Source organism: Hypanus sabinus, chromosome 16, assembly GCF_030144855.1.
Source record: "Hypanus sabinus isolate sHypSab1 chromosome 16, sHypSab1.hap1, whole genome shotgun sequence".
Taxonomy (NCBI): domain Eukaryota; kingdom Metazoa; phylum Chordata; class Chondrichthyes; order Myliobatiformes; family Dasyatidae; genus Hypanus; species Hypanus sabinus.
The window spans coordinates 10,524,424-10,549,915 of NC_082721.1; the positions used below are offsets into that span (position 1 = coordinate 10,524,424).

Consider the following 25,492-nt stretch of genomic DNA (forward strand, 5'->3'; position numbering starts at 1 on the left):
AGGGAGTCTGTACGTTGCGGACTCGGTTCTGTGCTGAGGTAGGTGAAGTGATCTGCGCAGGTTCAGGAGCCTGATGGTTGAAGGGTAATAACAGTTCCTGAACCTGGTGGTGTGGGACCTAAGGCTGCTGTACCTCATTCCTGATGGGAGTAGAGGGAAGAGAACACGGCCTGGATTGTTTGGGGGTGGGGGGGGGGTTCTCTGATGATGAATGCTGCTTTCTTGTGACTGTGCTGTGTGTCACAGATGTGCTCAGTAGTGGGGAGGACTGCCTGTGATGGACTGGGCTGTGTCCACAACTTTCTGTAGACTTTCCATTCCTGTAGTGTTTCCATATCACGCCATTTTGCAACCACTTAAGATACTTTTCACAGTGCATCTATAGAAGTTTGTGTAAGTTTCCGATGACATGCTGAATCTTCACAAACTTCTAAGAAAGTGGAGGCCGACTTACATGCTGGCCCCAAGACAGATACTCTGATATGACAGTGCCAAGAAATTTAAAGTTATTGAGTCTCTCCACCTCTGATCCCCTGATAAGGACTGGCTTATAGACCTCCAGCTCATTCCACCTGTAGTCGATAACCAGCTCTTTGGTCTTACTGACATTGAGTGGGGGTTGTTGTTGTGGCACCACTCAGCCAGATTTTCAATCTTCTCCCTATTTGCTGATTCGTCACCACCTCTGATTCAGCGAATGACAGTGGGGTCAACAGTAAACATATATAGCATTGGAACTGTACATCAAACAAAGCAGTACAACAGTTTGGCATGGACTAGATGGGCCAAAGGGCCGGTTTCTGTGCCGTAGAGTTCTATGACTCAGTTTGACCTCTGAAGATGAAGCAGTTGTGAGAAACCTTTTTAGTTATTAAACTCTGTCTGACAACATCTAGTTCTGAAATCTGTAATGTTACACTAGACACAAGAAATGGAAGTCAATACCCTAAAATCCCTATTATTATGTTATCCTGCACATATTTTCTTACAAATGACTCTAATAAGTTCAAGCTTTGCTCCAAGATAGGCTCTTGTCTCTGAATGTAAACTTTTGAAATAATGGATTTAGGACAAAATGCAGCCTGATATTTTAGTAGTGCCTGAGGCGCTGAGATAGACATTTACACACAAAGCTACTCACATCTGCATTGAGTTCCACTTCTGATATTCAGTTATGTTGACTTCTTCTGTCTTTTGAACAAGATGTAAGACAAGATGCGCGGCTTGTCTATTCAGCTTGATGTAAAAAAATTCCCAGGAGATATATCCAAGGATGAAAAGGCAGTCCTCCCATTGTTCTGACTAATATTTGTCCATGAAATTCTACAAAAACAGAACTGCCAACATTTTATTACAAAACTATTTGAGTAATCGAGCCGTGCGCTAACTGGCAGCGGCAATTGCTAAAATAACCGGTACTGTGCAAAAGTCTTAGGCACATCTAAACAAATTCTGTAAAGTGAAGGTGCTTTCAAAAATAATGAAATGGAAAGTTTCCAAATATCAAAATATTTATTATAAAGAGCAGTGAACAGTAAAAATCTAAATCAAATCAATATTTGGAGTGATGATCCTTAAAACTGCATCAAAATCGGCTGGTAGGTTGTTCCAAGCGTCCTGGAGAACTTGCCACAGCTCTTCTGCAGACTTTGGCTGTCGTGCTTGCTTCTGTCTCTCCAGGTAATCCCAGACAGCCTTGGTGAAGTGGGGGTCAGGTCTCCGTGAAGCCCATATCACCTGAAACCAGTTGAAAGAATCTAGGGTGCCTAAAGAATCTCGAGCCTCTTACCTCTTCTCACCTGCCTATCATCTCCCCTTGGTGCGGCTCCTCCTTTCTCTTTCTCCTATGATTCACTCGCCTCTCCTATGAGACTTTTTCCGCTCCAGCCCTTCACCTATCACCATCTAGCTAGCCTCCTTCCCCTCTTCCCCCCAACTTTTTATTCTGGCGTCTTCCCCTTTCTCTTCCACTCCTGAGAAGGTTCTCGGCCTTCAACGTCGACTGTTGATCGATTTCAATAGATGCTGCCTGGCCTGCTGCGTTCCACCAGCATTTTGTGTGTGTTGCTTGAATTTCCAGCATCTGCAGAAGTTCTCATGTTTACGATAGTTTGGTGGACAGTACCGTAATGGGGATCTGTCATGGAAGTAATTCAGTGATTGCAGAGGTTTTTGTGATGACAAAGCCAAAATCGAGTTTATTGTCATATGCACGAGTCCACATATGCAATGAAAATCTTACTTGTAGCAGCATCGCAGGCACATAACATTAGTGACACAACATTCACACGAAGAACACAAATAAGAATGAGATCATTCAAAATAATACAAGAAAGAACATCATCAGAAATTTTAAAAAAGTGAAAAATGTGAACGTAAGGACTCTTTTTGAAGCCTGTCATTGTATCATGGTTGTCCAATGCTAATATCCTTGGCGATGAGCTAACTGACCCCATGGGTTTAATCTTCACAGTGCAGACAATCTAAAGTAAACCTTCCTCTCTGAATGAAGCACTGTCTGAGGCGCTGGCCTCTAGAAGAGGGCGTCTCCTCGCGCCCTGTCTAATGCTCCTTACAAATGCAGAAAAGACTTAGAAAATTGCCTCTGAAATCATCCTGTCACTGCTAACTAACATGCAATCTAATAGTGCCGATGCATTGTATTCTACCTTTGAAATGGCACGGACGCCAGTGTCTCCCACTGCAATCTACTGATGGATCACAGCAGCTCCCTAGGGATGGATTTAAAGCACTTGTGTTTCAGCAGCATATATCAGAAACGTTTTTTTGGGGAAATGTTGATTCCAGAGTCAGGGCATCAGTCTGCAGGAGGACAAACTCTCCTCTTGCATCTGGTGTTCGCGTTCTCGGAGAGTGAGAACTGCCACTTTGATCTCTTTCCCTTAGTTCAATTAGGGTTCAGGTTAGAGAACAGTAGTCCCTTCACATTGGAATTCACCAAGCGAAAGGTTACAAAACATAGAATGCTACAGCACTTCCTGACCTGCTGATTTCCTCCAGGGTTTTGTGGGTAGAGAAAGAGCTCTAAATGAAAATGAGGAGGGGGTGATAAGCAGATAGGTGATAGGTGACGGTATTGAGTGTTCATCCAATTAGAATCATAGAAAACCTACAGCACAATACAGGCCCTTCGGCCCACAAAGCTGTGCCAATCATGTCCTTACCTTAGAAATTACCTAGGCTTATCCATAGCCTTCTATTTTTCTTAGCTCCATATACCTATCCAGGAGTCTATTAAAAGACCCTATTGTATTCACCTCCACCACCGTCACCGGCAGCCCATTCCACACACTCACCACTCTCTGAGTGAAAAACTTAGCCCTGACATCTCCTCTGTACCTACTTCCAAGCACCTTAAAACTGTGCCCTCTCATGCTATGTTCTATGTTCTTACATACGTAGAGCATAGAACATAGAAGAGTACAGTACAGTTCAGGCCCTTCGGCCCCGTGATGTTGTGCCGACCTTGTAATCTAACCCTTTCCTCCTACATAGCCCTCCATTTTTCTGTCATCCTTGTGCCTATCTAAGACTCTCTTAAATATCAATGCACAGGGAGGTAAATGTGACTGTTCCTCTTTATAGAATCCAATGTCTTAGGGATGAGCACTGAAATAAGGTGATACTTTAAGAAAGACATTTTGAATCCATCGTTTTGAATTTTAATAGGCAAGTAGATAATCGGAAGGAGTTACCTATGGATGGAGATAAACCGGTAATTAATTAGTTATTGTCACTATGGCAACATTATGACCACTTTGACCACTTTGCTCTTGTTCCAGTTGTGTTCTTCCTCATGTAACTTATGCTGGTCATATGAATGTGTCTGTAATTAACTAGAGGTCATGGGTTAAGGGTGAAAGGTGAAATGTTAGAGGAACATGAGGGGGAACTTCTTCACTCAGAGGGTGGTGAGAGTGAGCTGCCAGTGAAATGGTGCATGCAGGTTCTATTTTTCAACATTTCAGAGAAGTTTGCATAGGTACATGGTTGGGAGGGGTATGGAAGGCTATAATCTGGTTGGGAGGGGTATGGAAGGCTATAATCTGGTTGGGAGGGGTATGGGCTATAATCTGGTTGGGAGGGGTATGGGCTATAATCTGGTTGGGAGGGGTATGGAAGGCTATAATCTGGTTGGGAGGGGTATGGAAGGCTATAATCTGGTTGGGAGGGGTATGGAAGGCCCACTTTCGGCCCACAATGTTGTGCCAAACCAGCTGAAAAGCAAATTAAAAACACCCAAACTCTAATCCCTTCTGTCTGCCCAATATCCATATCCCTCCATCTTCCCTACATCCATTTGCCTATCCAAACTTCTCTTGACAGCCTGGCCTCTGCCACCATACCAGGGATCCACCACTCTCTGAATAAAAACAAAGCCCTCACATCCCCCCTTGAACCTACCCCCTTTCACCTTCAGTGCATGTCCTCTGGTACGAGACACATCAGCCCTGGAAAACAGATACCATATGTCCACACACGAGGAAATCTGCAGATGCTGGAAATTCAAACAACACACACAAAATGCTGGTGGAACACAGCAGGCCAGGCAGCATCTATAAGGAGAAGCACTGTCGACGTTTTGGGCCAAGACACTCTATCTATGCCTCTCATAAACTTACAAAGCTCTGTCAGATCTTCCCTCAGTCTTTGCCACTCCAGAGAAAACAACCCAAGCTTATCCAGCCTCTCGTGACAGCACACCAGGCAGCATCCTGGTAAACATCTTCCGCACCCTCTCCAAAGCCTCAACATCCTTCCTATAGTGGGTCAATCAGACTTGAAAATAAGAATTTATTGTAAGAAAATACAGGGATTGGTGGGATATGGATCATAAAAAAAAGACTGACAAACAACCAGTGTGCAAAAGAAGACCAATCGTGCAAAAATACTGAGAACATCAGTTGTAGAGTCCTAGAAGGTGAGTCCATAGTCCTTGTGGCAGTAACAGAATGAAATACATAATAATAGAGAAAAACATGAATTATCATAAATATGCGTAAATATTAAAGAATTAAGTTAAATAAGTAGTGCAAAAAGTAGTGAGGTAGTGGTCATGGGTTCAACGTCCATTCAGAAATCCGATGGTAGATGGGAAAAGCTGTTCCTGAATCGCTGAGAATTCCTTCAGGCTCCTGTACCTCCTTCCTGACGGTAACAGTGAGAACAGGGCATGTTCTGGGCGATGGAGGCCACCTTTTTGAGGCATCATTCCTTGAAGGTGTAATCAGATCAGAGTTGAGGTGAGTGAAGCTATCCATGCTGGCTCAGGAGCCTGATGGTTGAGGGGTGATAACTGATCCTGAACCTGGTGGTGTGGAACCCAAGGCTCCTGTACCTCCTGCCTTGTATTAGAAGCAACAAGAGAGTATGGCTTTGACGGTGGGAGTTACTGATGATGGATGCTGCTTTCTTGAGGCAGTGCTCATTGTAGATGTGCTCCGTGTTGAGGGGGGCTCAGTGGGACAGCAAGCAGGGTTACCCGGACAGACGGGAAACAAATTCTGCTTTATTTCAGATTTCCAGCAACTTTTTTTTGATGTTCACTAATTCAGATAAGATGGCCGTTCTCTACCTCCTGTTTTGGAACCTTGTCGTGTTCTGATTGGCTGCATGGTCCCACATTGCCATAGTAACTATCTGTGAAATGTGCTTCCTTTCTTATTGATATAGCAGCTCAAATAGCATAAGTGGCATAGTGGTTAGCATCATGCTTTACAGCACCTGCAACCTGGGTTTCATTCCTACCGTTGTCTGTAAGGAGTTTCTTGTGGCTGCGTGTGTTTCCTCTGGTTTTCTCCCACATTCCAAAGATTGATTGATTTATTTTTTGAGATACAATGGTGGAGTAGGCCCTTCCAGCCCTTTGAGCCTCGCTGTCCAGCAAGCAACCCCCCCCCCCCCTCCAATTTTAACACCAGCTTAATCACCGGACAATTCACAATGACCAATTAACCGACTAACTGATATGTCTTGGGACTGTGGGAGGAAACCGGTGCACCCAAGGGAAACGAACATGCAAACCCCTTACACACAGCGGCGGGAATTAAAACACAGGAAAATCTGCAGACTATGGAAATCTAAGCAACACACAAGATGCTGGAGGAACTCAGCAGGCCAGGTAACATCTATGGAACAGAGTAAGCAGTCGAAGTTTCGGTCTTGATGAAGGGAGCCGGCCTGAAATGTCACCTGTTTACTCTTTTAGATGTTGCCTGGCCTGCTGAGCTCGTCCAGCATTTTGTGCTTGTCAGCACTGTAAAGCGTTGTGCTACTCTACTGTGCCGCTCCACGTACTGGATAGTGGATTAGTTGGTCATATGGGTGGCACAGGTTCTCTGGGACTGAAGGCCTGCTACTCTGCTGTATCTCTAAAGTAAAAAAAAACAAAAAATGTTTCCTCATACACAGTGGAATTCCAGGCATTGTTTGGGCAACTGTAGAAGCCTTCAGCAGATTAAAGTTTTTAAAATCTGTTTTAAAATAACACAGGAATTAAAAGGACAAACTATTTGAGACTGACACAGTCCAGAGAGCTCTGTGTTCTAATCCAGTCTGTGCTAATGTTAACTGATCTCAAACTAGGAAACTGGAATTAACCTCAACATTCCTGAATTAAAAACCACAGATCAACAACCTGGACAGTTGCTCGCCACAATATACAAAGAACCTTGCTGGGAGTGGATGTGTAGAGACTGACTGAGTGTTCACATGCTTCCAGCGAGGAGTGACGCTCATCGGGAACTGTGGTCAGGGTATTCCAGGATCTCACATAAATTCAATCATGTATTCCCAGGTGGAGCTGTGTAATCGAGAGGGGCATAATCTTAAAGTGATTGGAGGAAGGTATAGGGTGGATGTCAGCAGATTTTTCATTCAGAGGGTGGGTTTGTGGAATGTGCTGACGATGGTGGTGGTCGAGGCAGGTACATTAGTAATCGGTCATTGTAAATTGTCCTGTGATTAGACTAGGGTTTAATCGGGAGACTGCTGGGCAGCATGGCTCGAAGGGCCAGATGGGCCTGTTCCTCACTGTATATCAATCAATAAATCAATAAATAAATGACATTTAAGAGACTCTATCTGTAAGTGTAGACAGACCCTCAAGTTAACATCTTATGAAGACATTAGAATCACGGGCTAGACTGGGTTATTTCATCCATAGTGATTACTTCACTATTCAATGAAGTCGTAGCTACCTTCTTAGAGTTCAAAGTACATTTATTATCAAAGTACATGTTATGTCGCCCAGAAATTCATTTCCTTGCGGTCATTCACGGTAAACTCAAAGAAACGCCACAGAATCATTGAAAAACGTGCACAATAAATATAGACAAACAACCGATGTGCAAAAGACAACAAACTGCAAATACAAAAAAAAAATAAGCAATAAGAATAAGTAAGAAATCTAAGAGTTTGCATCATGGATGACCTCGCCTAATCCTTTAATATCACCTCCTGGAGCAAGAAGGCACAGCAACATCTCCATTCCCTCAGGAGACTGAGGCAAGTGAGCCATCCCCCACCCCACTGCCATCTTAACTGCATCTTACAGGAGCGCCATTGAGAGCGTCCTGACAAGTTGCATCTCCATCTGGTCTGGGAGCAGCTGAGCATCGGACTGGAAGTCCCTACAAAGGGCTGTGAGAACGGCTGAGAGGATCATAGGAGTCTCCCTATCATCCATCGGGGAGTGCTGCGTTAGCAGGGCCTTTAGTATTATCAAGGATCCCACGCATCCGCCCAGCATCCTCTTTGACTTTCTACCATCAGGCAGGAAACTCCAATGCATAAAAACGAGAAGAGTCAGTGGGAAACAATTTCTTCCCTCAGGCCATTAGGCTTCTGAAGTCGCTGCCACATTACATTCAAAAAGTCACCAGTTAATCTGTCCTGTACCCGACAATATTTAATTTATGTGCTTCAGTTTGTTTATTTACATGTAATCTGTCTGCAGATTTAACAATAAATTATTGTGTGCTATATATGTGTTGTGTGTACTACAGTGCAATACACCCTGATTCAGAGGAACATTGTCTCATTTAACAGTATACTTGAATATAGTTGACAATAAACTTGACTTGACTTGACCTGACATGATAAATATTAAAAACATGAGCTGAAGACTCCTTGAAAGTGAGTTCATAGGTTGAGGGAACAGTTCAGTGTTGGGGTGAGTGAAGTTGAGTGAAGTTATCCCCAAGGATTCAAGAGCCTGATGATTGAAGGGTACTAACCGTCCCTGAACCTTGTGGTGTGGCTTTAGTTCAGTACTCCTTTAAATGTTCCTTTTACTGCAGCAGCTCTATACCGACCACACATCTGCCAACCTGCTAATCTCATTTTTGAATATTGTCAGCAATTGAGTTTCGTTTCCCGATGCATTCCAAAGATTCACCAGTCTCCGGGTTTCAATCCCTTATTTTGAGACTGTGATCCTTGGTTCCAGTCCTGCAGCCACTGAGGACATGAACTCTGCCAAGACCAAGAAGGATGTTGCATGTGACAATTATGAGGGGTATAGATAGAGTAAATGCGCTGAGGTTGGGTGGGACTACAACCAGAGATCATGGGTTAAGAGTGAAAGATGAGTAGTTCAAGGGGAACATGAGAGGAAACATCTTCACTCAGAGGGTCATGAGAGTGTGGAACAAGCACATGGTAGATGCAGGCTCGATTTCAAAGCTTAAGGGAAGTTTGAATAGGTACATGGATGGTAGGGGTATGGAGAGCAATAGTTCTGGTCCAGGTCAATGGGAGTAAGCAGTTTAAATGATTTCAGCATGAACTAGTTGGGCCAAAGAGCCCATTTCTCGGTGCTGTACTTCTCTGTGACTCGCTGACTCTATGACTCTCTATGTCCGTGTGCACAAGCACATGTGTGCAATGAAATGTTTGCAGCAGTATTATCGGCAAGAACATCATATAATCAGCATTCACAAGCAAACAGACATTAAACACAATTTTTACAAGAAAGAACAGAATTAAACCAAAAAGACTGTCCATTTTATTGCAAAGTGATCAAAGTGGTCAGAGTGTTGCTAAACTGTGTTGACTAGGGTTTGTTCAAGAACTGAATAGTTGAAGGGAAGTGGCTGCTTCTTGACCCTGGCATTGTGGGACTTCAGGCCTCCTGCCTGATGGTACCTACAAAAAGATAGCATGGCTTGGGTGGGGAGGATCTTTGGTGATAAATGTTGCCTTCTTGAGGCAGCATCTCCTATAGATACTATTCATGTTAAACAAGAGCGCAAGTCAGATAAGCACACCTAGAGGGAAAACTTGAAATTTGGGATGACTTAGCTCTTGGATATTACTTGCAAGTTTGGAACTAAATCAGTTCAAAGACATTTTTAGAAGTTCTCATTGGCTATCCTGTTTTCCATTGGTGTACTTTGTTCTGTTTGCTTCAAAACATTATTTATTTCTCTTGTAATCATGACGGCCAAAGTAAGATGTTTTAATCATCTTGCACCTACGTAATGTCCTTCAACTCCCCCTACATATGTTTTGGTCAATGATTGTTCTTTTCCTTTCTCCACAGATGCTGCTTGATCTGCTGACTATCTTTCCACATACTCTGGTTTTATTACTTAAAACATTCTGACTAAATTCCTAAATGACAGCATGCATGAATAATGTGGGATTGGAAACTTGCCAAGGCAAGAGGAAGAAACACAAGGAAAGAGGGGAAAAGAAGAGATTTGCATTTGCATAGCACTTTTCAGAACTTTGCTCACATCTCTAGGATCAGAGTTTCCTTAAGTTTGTTATAGCTGGGGAGGTGGGAGTGGGGACAAGCGCCTGCTACGTATTAAATGCTCCCAATGGTGTGCCCTTCAAATAGCCCCTGACAGCCAAGTCCAGCTCCTGGCCTTCATGTGTGTTTTAGCTCCTAAACCCAGCTGAACCATTTCTACTGACAGGAGAAGGGGCAACAGTGGAATACTGGTGCCTTAAAACCAGTTGCTTCAGACAGAAGGGGGCTCAACAGCCATCACTGGCAGCTCTTCTAGGAGAAGGGGAACTCTGATCTCAGACCTCTGCTGGTATGTGGCTATACCTGTTTTTGAGGAAGGCTTTGGGAGTAAACTGCAAGGGAAAAATCTGAGGCTGGAGTCTCTAAGACCATCCAATGTTGAGTTCAACATTAGCTGGCAACTCCTGCGATACTGCTGGTGCCATACTGTATTGGCCTCTGCCTTTGGGTTCATCAGGTGCATGGAGAGTGGGAACTTGCTACATGGGTACCAGTTGGCTCTCCAGCTTCTACTACCCTGTCTTGCATATTGCACAGACAGCTGAAAAGCAGCATCCATGGTTGACGTCGACTAGCGGAAGTTCTCAAGACCTTGAACTAGAAGCCTAGTTTTTTTTGTATAGAGGCATGGGCCAAACGCAGGCCAGTCGGAGTAGCACAGATGGGCATCTTGTCAGCATTGTCCAGTTAAGCTAAAGGGCCTAGCTCTCTGCTGTGAAAGTCTATCTGTCTCCGATGTTTTTCTTCAGCGTATGTAGCCCTACCAGGCAAAATTCTTCTTCCTCGTGAAGAATAGTGACTTACTATGTGATCAGTTGGACCTGTTCATGTGACTAGTGAACTTCCCTTTGTCATCCTATGCCTGATGGTATGATGGGGGCTGGGATGGTAAGGGGATGTTCAGCTGTCAATTACTCCATCTGCTTCACTGCGCTATCAACACAAGATGGCCAGGCCTGGCACATTAAACCACAAGTGCATCAGAGTACTTCCTCCTTTCTCAGATACTGGATGTTAAACATCAGAATGCCAATGAGAGCAACCGAAACTGGTACTACGAACCTCGCTCACCACAACACTGAACTGACTCCACAACCTGTGGGCTCATTTTCAAGAACTCTAAAACTCAAGTTCTCAGTTCCATCTGTCTGTCCTTTTTTCTGTATTTGCACAGTTTGTCTTCTTTTGCACATTGGTTACTTGTCAGTCTTTGTTTTGTGTGTAGTTTCTTCATTGATTCTGTTGTATTTCTTTGTTCTATTGTGAATTCCTGCAAGAAAAATTAATCTCAGGGTAGAATGTACAAACTTTGATAATAAATTTACTTGGAACTTTGGATGAACTTTGTACTTACTGAAACCCTAATATGAATTGACGTAGAGAGTAAATCATCCCTGACTTCTCCCTTCCCAAAGGAAAGTTTGGTGGTGTTGAAGGTTTAAATAGCATTGTGGGAGTTCCTGTCCACACCCCAGCCACATTCAACCATTTAAGGTTCAAAATTCAAATTTATTTACCATGTGTATATCAAAACATACAGTGATATGTGTCTTTTGCGTTAACAACCCACACAGATAAGAATGTGGTGGGGGGCAGTCCACAAGTGTTATCACACAGAATGTCCACAATGCTCAGCAGAACAATGTACAACTCAACAAGCAACAAAACAACAACAGCAAAACTAGCCCATTCCTCCTTCCCACCTTGACACAAGAGATTCTGCGGGTTCTGGAATTCTTGAGCAAAACACACACAAAATGTTGGACTGTCGCTTTTGTTCAAGGTCAAAACTACGAATGTCCATTAATGGCAATGTTTCCTCTAAATTTTTTTCAACTGCGCGAACCAATCATTGCTCTGAGCAGGAAATTTTTACGTGGCCTGAAAACTGCATGGCACTTTAATTTTTTTAAATATAATTTTACCTTGTTCTAGCAATTTATTAATTAATAATTCTTATTAGATAATGATTTTTGAAAGATTTACTAGAAAAGTCAGAATATAGAATTTTTCACATCAAACAAACACAATCTACAACTCATAATGAAAGTAACTGAACTGAAAAGGGCAGTCAAAACAACTCACAGGCACAATGGCAAAAGTAAAATGTTTTGACTAGTTGGCATTGACATTCAGCAGCCCAGCTGTTTATTAACAATGAGCCATTCTGTGTTTATTGTCACAATTTGTAACAGTGTTGTAACTTGAAACATTGACAATGTAAATACGTTAAAACTCTATAATGTTTCAAATTAATGGTTTGGTAAGGTTATTATTTAGAAAGTTTATGGATTATATTCATTTACACATAATTAATTACAGGGTATTTCACAATTATATTAACAGATTTCAAAATTATATTAAAATTATATCTTCTGATATGTAAAGTGTAAAAGAGAGAGGAGAGTGGATATTGGACCACTGGAATATGATGCTGGAGGGATAGTAACAGCGGACAAGGTAGACAAACTGAATAAGTATTTTGCATCAGTCTTCACCATGGAAGACACAAGCAGTATGGTGGAAGCTCTGGGTGTCAAGGGTCATGAAGGGTGTGGTTACCATTACTAGAGAGAAAGTTCATGGGAAACTGAAAGGTCTGAAAGTAGATCAGTCACCTCGGCCAGATGGTTTACACCACTGGGTTCAGAAAGAGATTGCGGAGGCATTAGTAATGATCTTTCAAGAATCACTAGATTCTGGAATGGTTCTGGAAGACTGGAAAATTGCAATTGTCTCTCTTCAAGAAGGGAAAGAGGCAGAAGAAAGGAAACTATAGGCCAGTTGGTCTGACCTCAGTGGTTGGGAAGATGTTGGAGTCAATTGTTAAGGATGAGGTCTCGGGATACTTGAAGGCACATGATAAAATAGGCCTTGGTCAGCATGGTTTTCTCAAGGGAAAATCTAGCCTGACAAATCTGTTGGAATTCTTTGAAGAAATAACAAGCAGGATAGACAAAGGAGAATCAGTTGATGTTGTGTACTTGGATTTTCAAAAGGCCTTTGACAAGCTACCACACGTGAGGCTGCTTAACAAGCTACGAGCCCATGGTATTACAGGAAAGATTCTAGCATGGATATAGCAGTGGCTGATTGGCAGGAGGCAAAGAGTGGGAATAAAGGGAGCCTTTTCTGGCTGGCTGCCGGTGCCATGAGAGTAGGTGATGGATGGTCGTATGAACAGCTGGTGCATATCACATCCTAGTTATGCAACCACTGACAGCAGGCAGACAGTCTCTGAAGAGTTTTGATAATGACTGGAGTCACCTGTCTCGTAAAGACAGGAGTCCTGTTGAAGGATCTCGGCTCAAAAAGTTGAATGTTCACTCTCTTCCACAGATGCTGCCTGACCTGCTGTGTTCCTCCAGCATTTTGTGTGGGTTGCTTTGGATTTTCAGCATCTCCAGACTTTCTTGTGATTGTAAAGACACTACCCAGAAGAAGGCAATGACAAACCACTCCAGTAGAAAAATTTGCTAAGAACAATCATAGTCATGGATAGAGAGAGGAAGACCATGATTGTCCATGTCAGACAGACAGACATACTTAATCCCGAGGGAAATTGGGTTTCGTTGCAGTCTCACCAACCAAGAATAGTGTAGAAAAATACAATATAAACCATAAATAACTAAACAAGTTAATCATGGAAATAAGTCCAGGACCAGCCTGTTGGCTCCGGGTGTCTGACACTCCGAGGGAGGAGTTGTAAAGTTTGATGGCTACAGGCAGTAATGACTTCCTAGGACGTTCAGTGTTACACCTCGGTGGAATGAGTTTCTGGCTGAATGTACTCCTGTGCCTAACCAGTACATTATGGAGTGGATGGGAGACATTGTCCAAGATGGCATGCAACTTGGACAGCATTCCCTTTTTAGACACCACCGTCAGAGAGTCCAGTTCCACACCCACAACATCACTGGCCTTATGAATGATTTTGTTGATTCTGTTGGTGTCCACTACCCTCAGCCTGCTGCCCCAGCACACAACAGCAAACATGATAGCACTGGCCACCACAGGCTCATAGAACATCCACAGCATCATCCGGCAGATGTTAAAGGACCTCAGTCTCCTCAGGAAGTAGAGACAGCTCTGACCTTTCTTGTAGACAGCCTCAGTGTTCTTTGACCAATCCAGTTTATTGTCAATTCATATCCCCAGGTATTTGTAATCCTCCACCATGTCCACACTGACCCCTTGGATAGAAACAGGGGTCACCGGTGCCTTAGCCCTCCTCAGGTCCACCACCAGCTCCTTAGATTTCATAAGATGTGGCACATAATGAGGTGTCAGTGATTGTAAACCTGATTCTGATTGTCTTAAGCATCTTGTCATGATTCCCATTTAGTGACACTTAAATGTGTGGTTAATTCTGTGCTCACCTAGGGTAGGAGTACCAAACTCCACCCTCACTCAGCCATTATGTACCCAAGCACATCCTCATCTCTCAACATTGTTCTACCTGTTTTTTATATCCAGCCATAACTTTTAGAGTAAAAACTCTATGGTGATAAGATCCTGTCACTAAGCATTTCAATCAAGTGCTGACAGGAAATCCTACAAGCTCTCCTTCCAGCCCCTGTTCTCCTTTCAGCAATCGCCATAGTAACACAGGCCTGCTTCCACTCAAGGCCTTCATTGTGACGTTACAAATGAGTTATTCTCTGTTTTAAGAAGTTTCTGAAAGTCTGAAGATATGACAAATCAAAACTACAACTCTATATCACCTCCCCAAAAGATAAAAAATGTAGAGTTGTTTGCAGAATTTCAACTTTCACACATTTGCAGCTATTTAAATGAGAAGTTTGCATCAAGCAACTGCTAATCTTGTCTCAGTACTGTTTAATGTGCAGCCAAAGCATTTATGTTAAAGTGCCTCTCTGTTGTCATTGTGAATAATGTTTTGCTCAGAGTGTAACTTGCTCCATTGTGCATTTGCAATGAGGTGTGAATCTCTGAAGAACTGTATTTCCCTCTTTTCTTTCATCGAAGGGATGGGCTTCCAACTCCAGGCAATTAAACAATATACTCACAATCAGAAGCAAGTTTATTATCACTAACATATGTCTTGAAATGTGTTGTTTTGCAGCAGCAGTACAATGCTATACCTTTTAAAAATACTAAAGTTACAATAAGAAATATACAAAATTAATTCTAATGAAATGTTAACACGTAAAGCCATCATGGATAAAGCCCTCCATTGAGCACGTCTAGATGAAGCGTTGACGCAGAAAAGCAGCATCCATCATCAGGGACTCCCACCACGCAGGTCATGCTGCAACCATTGGGAAGAAGGTACTGGAACCCCCAGACTCAACCCACCAGGATAAGGAACAGCTATTGCCCCTCAGCCATCAGGCTCTTGAACCAATGAGGATAACTTCACTCCACTTCACTTGCCCCATTATTGAAATGTACCCACAACCCATGGATTCACTTTCAGGGACTCTTCATCTCATGTTCTTGATATTTAATGTTTTTTTAATTATTTCTTTCTTTTTGTAGTTCAAGTTTGCTCTCTTTTGCACACTGGTTGAACATCCAGTGGTCTTCCACTGATTCAATTATGTCTATTATTCTATTATGGATTTATTGAGTATGCCCACAAGAAAATAAATCACAGGGTTGTATATGGTGATTTATATGTATTTTGATAATAAATTTACTTTGAACTTTGAAATTTTGAAATTTATTCCTTTCTATAGCTGCTGCCTAACCTGCTGAGTTCCTCCAGCATTTTTGTGCATTACTCTGGGTTTTCAGCATCTGCAGAATCTTTTGTATTTAAAAAATTAAATTATTAGTGCAAAAAGAGATACATTGGAGTTCAAATGGTTCCGCTTAATATCAGTGAATATATACAGTGTACAGCCTGAAATTCTTGCTCTTCACAGACATCCACAAAACAGGAAAAAAGACTCCAAAGAATGAATGAAAGAAAATTTTAGAAACACAAAGCCCCCTGCCCCCTCCCATGCACAAACAAAAGGAAAAACATCAACCCCCCCCCCCACTTTTTCCAGCAAACTCATCAACGCCCCACCATGTAAGCAACAGCCAAGCCCTCAAAGTTCCTCAAAGCTTCCTTCAAAAACTGCTGCCCATCTAACACTTCGACATTTCAGACAGGCTCTGAAGAGATCGCTCCTGCAACAATGAGAGGGGAAGCCAGAAGCTCGTTGTTTCAATGTTACAATCTGCCACGCTGCTTGTCCGAGTTCACTGACTTGAGAACCAACAGACCATCGAGAGAGAGAGAGAGAGAGAGAGAGAGAGAGAGCTTGCTCACGTGCAGGGGCCTTCTGACATCAGTAGACACCGACTGCTGTCTCAGTGTTTCAGTCTCCCACGACAGTTTAATTGGTGAGGAAAGGGGTCGCCCACGGGTCTGCACCCCGAAGGTAAACGTTGAGTCGGAGAATGAGAATCCACCACCCATGGAGATCCATAGTTTGAGCTGCAGCTGTAGATCACGGACTCCGACAGGACCCTGGCCACCTTGAGAAGAAAAGAAAGACATGAGAAAAGAAGAAGAGTTGAGCAGTATTCTGGAGGGAGAGAGAATACAAGACTGCAGATGCTGGAAATCTGCAGCTACAAAGAAACTGCTGGAAGAACTCAGAGGATCAGACATCCAGGTTTTAAGCTGAAATGTTGACTGTCTCTTCCCTCCAATAGATGCCGCATCACCTGCAGGGTTCCTCCAGCAGGTACAAGATACACGACACTGAAGATGCTGGATTCTGGAGCAACATATAAAGCACTGGAAGAACTCAGCAGTTCAGGCAGCATCTGTGGAGGGAAGTGACCCAGGTGAAGGGTCTTGACCTCAAACACTGACTGTCCATTTCCCCCCGTGGATGCTGCCTGACTTGCTGAGTTCCTCCAACAGATTGCTTGCTGCTCCAGATACCAGTGTCTACAGTCTCTAGTGTCACTATCGATTCACCTCTTTTGCCTCCACAGATATTGCTCTCAACCACCTGAGTTCTTCCAGTTTGTTCTGGATGGTGTACAAAATTATGAGGAGTATAGATAGGGTAAATGCAAGCAGGGTCTTTACACCGAGGTTGGGCGAGACCAGAACTGGAGGTTAAGGGTGAAAGGTGAAAGTTTAAGGAGAACGTGAGGGGAAACTCCTTCACTCAGAGAATCATGAGAGTGTGGAACGAACTGTCAGAGCAAGTGGTGCATCGAGCTCAGTTCAACATTTCAGTTTGGATAGGTACAGTATGTAGATGGGAGGGGTATGGTTCTGGTACAGATCAATAAGAATAGGCAGTTTAAATAGTTTGGTGCAGACTAGATGGGCCGAAGAACTTATCTCTTTGGTGTAATTTTCTATGACAATAATTCTCTGTAGTATTCTGTGATGTAGAAATGCTTTCTCTCTGTAACCTTGGATGCCCATACTGATCCAGAACCTATCAACCTCCACTCACAATAGAATTTAAGAAAGCTGTACGTAAACAAGGTCTGACAAACAGCCAATGTGCAAAAGAAGGCAAATTATTTTTCTTATTGAACAAAGTATACTTTATTCAAAAATAAAATTATATACAATAAACCATTCAATGACTTTCAATCCTTTACAACTGTTTCCATTACAGTCTTTACATTTTCACACTTTTCGCCACCCATGTGGCACTCTGTTATTCCATATTTACATTCCCTTGTTGAGGGGTGTACACCCTACCCCACCTACCCCTCAACTCCAGTGGGAAAAGAACCCTAGACTGTGGTCCTTCCCCACCGGGCCCTTACAGTGGCTGCACCAAGTCTGAATGCGTCCCTCATCACGTACTCCTGCAGCCGAGAATGTGCCAGTCGGCAGCATTCCCCCACTGACATCTCCGTGTGCTGGTAGACCATCAGGTTTCGGGCCGACCAAAGAGCGTCTTTGACCAAGTTGATGATCTGCTAGCAGCACCGGAAGTTGGTCTCAGTGTGCGTCCCCGGGAGTAGCCCGTAAATCAGAGAGTCCTCTGTTACGCAGCTGCTGGGGATGAACCTCGACACTGTCCCTTCCATCCTCCTCCACACCTCCTCCAAGAACCCACAGTGTGCAAAGAGGTGGGTCACCTCCTCGCTGCAGTCCTCCCGTGGGCAGAGGGGTGAGGAGACGACGTTCAGGGCGTACAGGAGGGATCGGACTGGGAAGGCCCCTCTCACCGCCAGCCAGGCGAGGTCTTGGTGCCTGTTGGTGAGGTCTGGCGATGAGGCATTTTGCCAGATGAACTGGACAGTCTGCTCAGGGAACCATCCCACTGTGTCCATCACGTCCTTCTCCTGCAGGACCTTAAGTGGTGGCCCTGTGGTCAAAGGCGTTGACCTGAAAGAACTTCTCTACGAAGGACAGGTATGGCAGCAACGACTGGCTGCAAATTATGCAAATAGTGAAAGTAAGTAATACTGAGAACCGAGATTGTCGATCCTCCCTGAAACTGGATTTCTAGGCTATGGAACCAGTTCAGAGGTGCGGTGAGTAAAGTTATCCCCGCTGCTTCAGGAGCCTGACGGTTGAATCAATGGCGCTGGCGATAATTGATGATGTTTTTCAGGCGACTCACACGGAGTACAGTACTGTGCAAAAGACTTTGGCACATATATCTATAGCTAGGGTGCCTAAGACCTTTGCACAGTACCGTAGATGCAGACACAAGAGATTCTGCAGATGCAGAAAATTCTGCACAAAGTTCTGGAGGAACTTAGCCGGTCAGGGAGCATCTGTGGAGGGAAATTGGCAGTTCCAGCGGTCCTGAGCCAAATTATCGACTGGCTGGCACAGTTAGTGTACTGCTATGAAGGTACCAGTGACCCTGTTCAGTTCCGTTGCTGTCGGTAAGGAGTTTGTATGTTCTCCCCATTTGAAAGATTATGGGCTCGTGGGTTAATCAGTCACATGGCTGTAATTGGGCAGTGCGTTGGGCTGTAAGGGCCTGTTATTGTTCTGTATCTCTAAATAAATTTCCCCCATAGATACCGTCTAACCTGCTGAGTTCCTGCAGGAAGTAAGTGTTGATGTTATAGCAGAGTGAGTGTGGCTGAACCTGGAAGCAGGTCACATCATCTTGTACAATTACAGTAGCTGGCCTGTCTATACCCTCTTTTCCAGTTCAGATTAAGAGTATCTCAGCTGAAATGTTCACTGTTTCTCATTCACAGATGCTGCCTGAACTTTTTCCAAGAATTTCCATTTTAATATCCCCTTAATTTCAAGTTTAAGTTTAATTGTCATTCAACCCTACACATGAATGGTTGCAATACACACAAAATGCTGGTGGAACACAGCAGGCCAGGCAGCATCTATAGGAAGAAATACAGTCGACGTTTTGGGCTGAGACCCATTGTCAGGACTAACTAAAAGAAAAGATAGTAAGAAATTTGAAAGTGGGAGGGGGAGGTGGAAATCCGAAATGATAGGAGAAGGCCGGAGGGGGTGGGATGAAGCTAAGAGCCGGAAAGGTGATTGGCGAAAGGGATACAGAGCTGGAGAAGGGAAAGGATCATGGGACGGGAGGCCTCGGGAGAAAGAAAGGGGGAGGGGAGCACCAGAGGGAGATAGAGAACAAGCAAGGAGTGATTGTAAGAGTGGCAGAGAGAGAAAAAAAAGGGGAGATAATAGTTGGTTGTCTATTGTATCTGACAAACACAGTCAGACTTGACAGTTTTGTTGTCCTTGCCTAATCACAGGACAATTTACAGTGACCAATTAACCTATGAACCAGTATGACTTTGGACTATGGGAAGGAACCAGACCGCCCAGAGGAAATCCATGTGCTTCATGTAAGCAATGTACAAACTTTCTTACTGAGGACAGTGGGAGTGAGCTCTGAATTCCAACGCTCTAAGCTGCAACAGCGTCGTGCTAACTGCTACACTACCACCGCACCCCATGTTACCAGGAGATTCATTCCCTTGCAGGCATTTACAGAGAAAAAGAAATACGATAGAATTTAATGAAAGAGAATTTCATAATAATCACTGTCAAGCAACAGTGTGCAAATAAAAATAGTACTGGCAACTTTGTGAAGCATCTGGAGATTGTAGAAACAGTTCAGAGTTGCGGTGAATGAAGTTATCCAGATCCCTCTGTTTTACATTCAATCTCTCGCCTCTTTTATGAAAAAAGCACAACCGCGCCTCTTTCACCTCAGACAGTTGAAGAAGTTTGGTATGGGTCCTCAAATTCTACGGACTTTCAATGGGGGCACAATTGAGAGCATCCTGACTGGCTGCATCACTGCCTGGTATGGGAACTGTACTTCCCTCAATCACAGGGCTCAGCAGAGAGTGGTGTGGACAGCCCAGTGCACCTGTAGATGTGAACTTCCCACTATTCAGGACATTTACACAGACAGGTGTGTAAAAAGGACCTGAAGGATCACTGGGGACCTGAGTCACCCCAACCACAAACTGTTCCAGCTGCTACCATCTGGGAAACGGTACTGCAGCATAAGAGCCAGGACCAACAGACGCCGGGACAGCTTCTTCCACCAGGCCATCAGACTGATTAATTCACGCTGACACAATTGTATTTCTATGTTATATTGACTGTCCCGTTGTACATACTATTTATATTAAATTACTATAGGTTGCACATTGCACATTTAGACGGAGACATAATGTAAAGATTTTTACTCACGTATGTGAAGGATGTAAGAAATAAAGTCAATTCAATCCCATTCACACCAAACATTGTTTCTCTTCACCCTGGGATAAAGATTGTGCACGTTTGCATTCACCCTATGGCCATCTTGATTTTACATATTATACATGTTTCTATATAGATTAAAGGAGAGATTTTCTATTTCCTTCAGAGCTGGCTTGCCATTGGCTTCGGAATTGAATATGGAGAAGAGTAAAACAACAGAATGCTTGTCTGCGATTCTGAGAATCTGTTCAATCTGTCCAAAGTACAGTTATTACCAAAGCCTGTTTACCATTTAGTACTTTGAGATTGTTTATTCATTTCCATAGATGCTGCCTGACCTGCTGAATTCCTCTCGCATTGTTTGTGTGGTGCACTGGGTTTCCAGCATCCACGGAATTTCTTGTGTTCTTGAGATTCATTTTTTTGCAGGCAGCCACAAGAACAAAGGGAAACAAAAGAATCCAGGTAAAAACCCAAAACCGTCATACATCCAATGTGTGGAAATGTACCTCCAGCAGACTGTTTGTTGTTCTTGTTGGAGACTATCAGGCTGGGTGAGACTGCAGTTTGGAGGGGGAGGTGAAGATTTTAAAATTGTTGCATTGTATAAATTGGGCCATGTAGGGGAATAAACTGAGTTCTAATGAGGTGTGTGCGTGCATGTGCGTGCGTGTGAGTGCGTGTGTGTGTGCGCATGTGCGTGTGTGTGTGTGTAAGTGTGTGTAAGTGTGTGTGCGTGTGTGTGTGAGTGTGTGTGTGCATGTGTGTGTGTGTGTGAGTGTGTGAGTGTGCGTGTGTGTGAGTGTGTGTGCACGCGTGTGTGTGAGTGAGTGTGTGTGTGCGTGCGTGTGTGCGCGCACACGTGCGTGTGTGTAAGTGTGTGAGAGTGTGTGTGTGTGAGTGTGTGTGTGCATGTGTGTGTGTGCGCGTGCGTGTGTGTGAGTGTGTGTGTGCATGTGTGTGTGAGTGTGTGCGCGCGTGTGTGAGTGTGTGTGCACACGTGTGTGTGTGTGAGTGTGTCTGTGAGTGTGTGTGTGTGAGTGCGTAAGTGTGTGTGTGTGAGTGTGTGTGTGCATGTGTGTGTGTGCGCGTGTGCGTGTGTGTGAGTGTGTGTGTGAGAGTGTGTGTGTGAGTGTGTGTGAGTGTGCGTGTGTGTGTGAGTGTGTGTGCGCGCGCGTGTGTGTGTGAGTGAGTGTGTGCGTGCGTGTGTGTGTGAGTGTGTGTGTGCAATTGTGTGTGTGAGTGTGTGTGTGTGTGAGTGTGTGTGTGCATGTGTGTGTGTGCGCGTGCGTGTGTGTGAGTGTGTGTGTGCATGTGTGTGTGAGTGTGTGCGCGCGTGTGTGAGTGTGTGTGCACACGTGCGTGTGTGTGAGTGTGTCTGTGAGTGTGTGTGTGTGAGTGCGTAAGTGTGTGTGTGAGTGTGTGCATGTGTGTGTGTGTGCGCGTGTGCGTGTGTGTGAGTGTGTGTGTGAGAGTGTGTGTGTGAGTGTGTGTGTGAGTGTGCGTGTGTGTGAGTGTGTGTGCGCGCGCGTGTGTGTGTGAGTGAGTGTGTGCGTGCGTGTGTGTGTGAGTGTGTGTGTGCAATTGTGTGTGTGAGTGTGTGTGTGTGTGAGTGTGTGTGTGTGAGTGTGTGTGTGCATGTGTGTGAGTGTGTGTGTATGTGAGTGTGTGTGTGAGTGAGTGTGTGTGTATGTGAGTGTGTGTGAGTGAGTGTGTGTGTGTGTGAGTGTGTGTGTATGTGAGTGTGTGTGTGAGTGAGTGTGTGTGTGTGTGTGTGTGTGTGTGTGTGTGTGTGTGTGTGTGTGTGTGTTAGGGAACAGGAGCAACAGAGAATGGGAGGAGAATGGAGATTGCAGTCCTGATGAAGGGTCTTGGCCTGAAACGTTGAATGTTTATTCACTTCTATAGATGCTGCCAGATCTGCTGAGTTCCTCCAGCATTTTGCATGTGTCACTTTGGATTTCCAGCATCTGTAGGGTTTCAGAATTTATGAGGTTGTATTGCGAGTTTGGAGCCATGAGAGATTTGAATGTGAATTTTATCAGCCCAGGTGTTAAGGGAGGAAAGCTGTAAATTGTTGAAAAGGTGAAAATAAATGGTCAGTGTTGGTGACAACAAAGATATGTGTTAGGCTACATCCACACTACGCCGGATAAATCCGTAACCAAAGCTTTTTCTCTTCGTTTTTACCCTCCGTCCACACTAAAATGGCATTTTAGTACCCCGAAACTGGAGCTTTTCAGAAACGCTTTCCAAGGTGAATATTTTTGAAAACAGTGCTCGGGCAGATCAGTGTGGAAAGGGTAACCAGAGACTTTTGAAAACGCTATCAGACGACAGCACGCTATTTCATTGTTTTCTTGAATGCAACCTAACAATTTCAGAACAGACAGCAACGAGACTGAAGCCAGAAGAGTTAGAAATGTACTCACCAAATACTTTGACCCATAACTTACTGAATAAACAAGTATACTGTACTCATTTTGCCGTTTTCTGTCCTTGCTGTATGAAGGTGGTTTACCTATTTATGCAAGTACTTCTCTGACAATAGATGTGTAACAGCCTAATGTAACATTGTATGGAAATACAAGATAACACTGATGTAGACATGTTTTATACATTTAACAAGGTGCTTTATTAATGCAACAGAGTTAGTCAGTTTTTCAATGTTCGTCGTCAGCCGGGTCATACTGCCCGTGAACTCCCTGTTGGTTGCGGCCATACGCTCCAGTATTTGTTTTTTTTTGTAGTTTTAAGTTCTCCTGCGCGAGAGCCAACAGCTGTCCGTCGTTTTAATTTTTTCTGGTCTGTAACTACACAAATGCGCACTTCTACGGCAGGATTCGACACCAAACATGTCGCTTGTTTTTGGTAAATGTGTCCTGCGCATGCGCAACTGGAGGAGATTCGCTGAAATCTCCGTTTCAGTGTGGATAGAGATATTTTCAAAAACACATAGTGTGGACGCCTATCGTTTTTACACGAAACCGACGTTTTCAAAATTACCCAATCTAGTGTGGATGCAGCCTTAGTCTGAGACAGTACAGAAATGGGCTCCTATACCCATTCCATCCTTCTTATTGATCAATCTACAGTACTGTGTAAAAGTTTTAGCCACATGTAAAAAATATCTGTAAAGATGCTTTCCAAAATAATGAAATGAAAAGTTTCTAAATTTACTATAAAGAGCAGTAAACTGTAAAAAACTGTATCAAATCTGATTTTGCAATCAGGGCTCCTTGGAGGCCGTACCACCTGAAACTATATAAAAAATCTACAGTTCCTAAGACTGTGCACAGTTCTGAACGTTGGTTACATTAGTCTTGGGTTCAGATACGATCAAAATCAAAGTAAAAGTTATTATTAAAATATGTATATATTGACACATACGACATTGAATTTCATTTTCTTGCAGCCATTTTCAGGAAAATAAAGGAATAAGGAATAATAGTGGCCATTCACCCCATCCAATTCATGCTAGCCCTCTGTCCCATTCCCCAGTAATCCCATAAATTTATTTCCATCAAGTGCCTATTCAATGTCCTTTCGGAATTATTGACTGGCTCTATGTTCCCTCAAAGTACGAATTTCAAAGTTCAAAATAACTTTATGACAAAGTACAAATATGCCACCACATACAATCCCGAGATCCAGTTCCTAGAGAGCATTCACAATAAATACGAAGGAACACACTGTAGAGTCAGTGAAGAACTGCACGAAAACAAAAGAACCAATTTGCTATCATGTAAATGCGAGAAAGAAAAAAGAGGCCAATAATAATCTTAAATAACTAAGTAATAAATATTGAGAACATCAGTTGTAGAGTCATTGAAAGTGTTTTGATAGGTTGAGGAACCAGTTCTGTGTTGAGATGAGTGAATTATCGATTCTAGTTCAGGAATAACTTTTCCTGAACCTGCTGGTGTGAGAGGATTTTATCCGTAATGTATATTTCCATTCATGGGCATTGGTGTTTCCATACTGTGCTGTGATGCAACTGCCCTTAAAGGAACTGCTTTCCAGGTCATTACCACTGGCCACATAAATATCTTCTTCCACACATTCCACTCCCTCCTCCATATCCCTTCCCTAAAGCTGAAACCAGTGACCCATTGAAAGTCAAAATTAAAGTTGAGTTTATTGTCATGTGTAAAAGTCCATGTGTGCACAGATGCAATGAAAAACTTACTTGTAACTGGATCACAGGCACATTCTATCATACAAGCAGCATTCACAAGAAAAATAATTTGAACATAATTACACAAATTTTCACAAGAAAGAGCCCAGCCAGAACAAGGTGTGTGGCATGGTAGTTTGTTTAATGCTATTACAGTGCCTGGGTCTCTTTGTTTGTCCCACTTCCTGACTCATAGATGCTAAATTGGCTATGGTACTCCTCCTACTTCTCCTATCAATAGCAGATACACTGTCATGTAATTAATTTAGACCACTTTGTAGAGATCTGTTTTTACTTTGACACGAAAGAGTCTCTTTTTTTGTTGTTGATCAGTGTTGAAAAAAGCCAAATTAAATCCATTGTGATTCAATACTATAAAACAATAAAACATGAAAACTTCCAAGGGGTGGGTGAATAGCTTTTATAGGCACTGAAATGCTATACAGTGCTAGCAACCTGGATTCAACTCCTGCCGCTGTTTGTAAAGTGTTCGTATGTTGATGGGCCAAATAGCATAATTCTGCTCCTATACCTTATAGTTTATGTCCTCCTGTTACTGTGTAGGTTTCTTCTGGGTGCTCTGGTTTTTGGAAGTGTTTTGAAACATTCCGCAGCACCAACCTGGTGTATCCCAGTCAGTAGAAGAGTCCAGGTTTTTGGAGCAAAAGGCCATAGCACCAGTTCTTAAATGCTTGGCTCCAGGAATGCAAGCTCACCACATAGATCAACAGACGCAAAACGCTGGAGGAACTCAGCAGGTCAGGCAGCATCTACGGAAATGAATAAACAGTCAAGATTTTAGGCCGAGACCCTTCATGATGACTGGAAAGGTAGGGAAAAGATGGCAGAGAAAGAAAATAGGGGGAGGAGAAGGAGGACAAGC

General features: G+C 43.4%; 1 long non-coding RNA gene across 1 annotated transcript in view; it reads right to left on the reverse strand.

Annotated features, from left to right (window-relative positions):
* Nucleotides 1–24,604: 24,604 nt before the first annotated feature.
* The window catches only part of LOC132406005 (uncharacterized), an 80,762-nt gene continuing 79,874 nt past the window's right edge, over nt 24,605–25,492 (reverse strand). The window contains exon 4 of the long non-coding RNA XR_009516034.1: nt 24,605–25,379. This is a non-coding gene — a long non-coding RNA (uncharacterized LOC132406005). The remainder of the gene's footprint in view (nt 25,380–25,492) is intronic.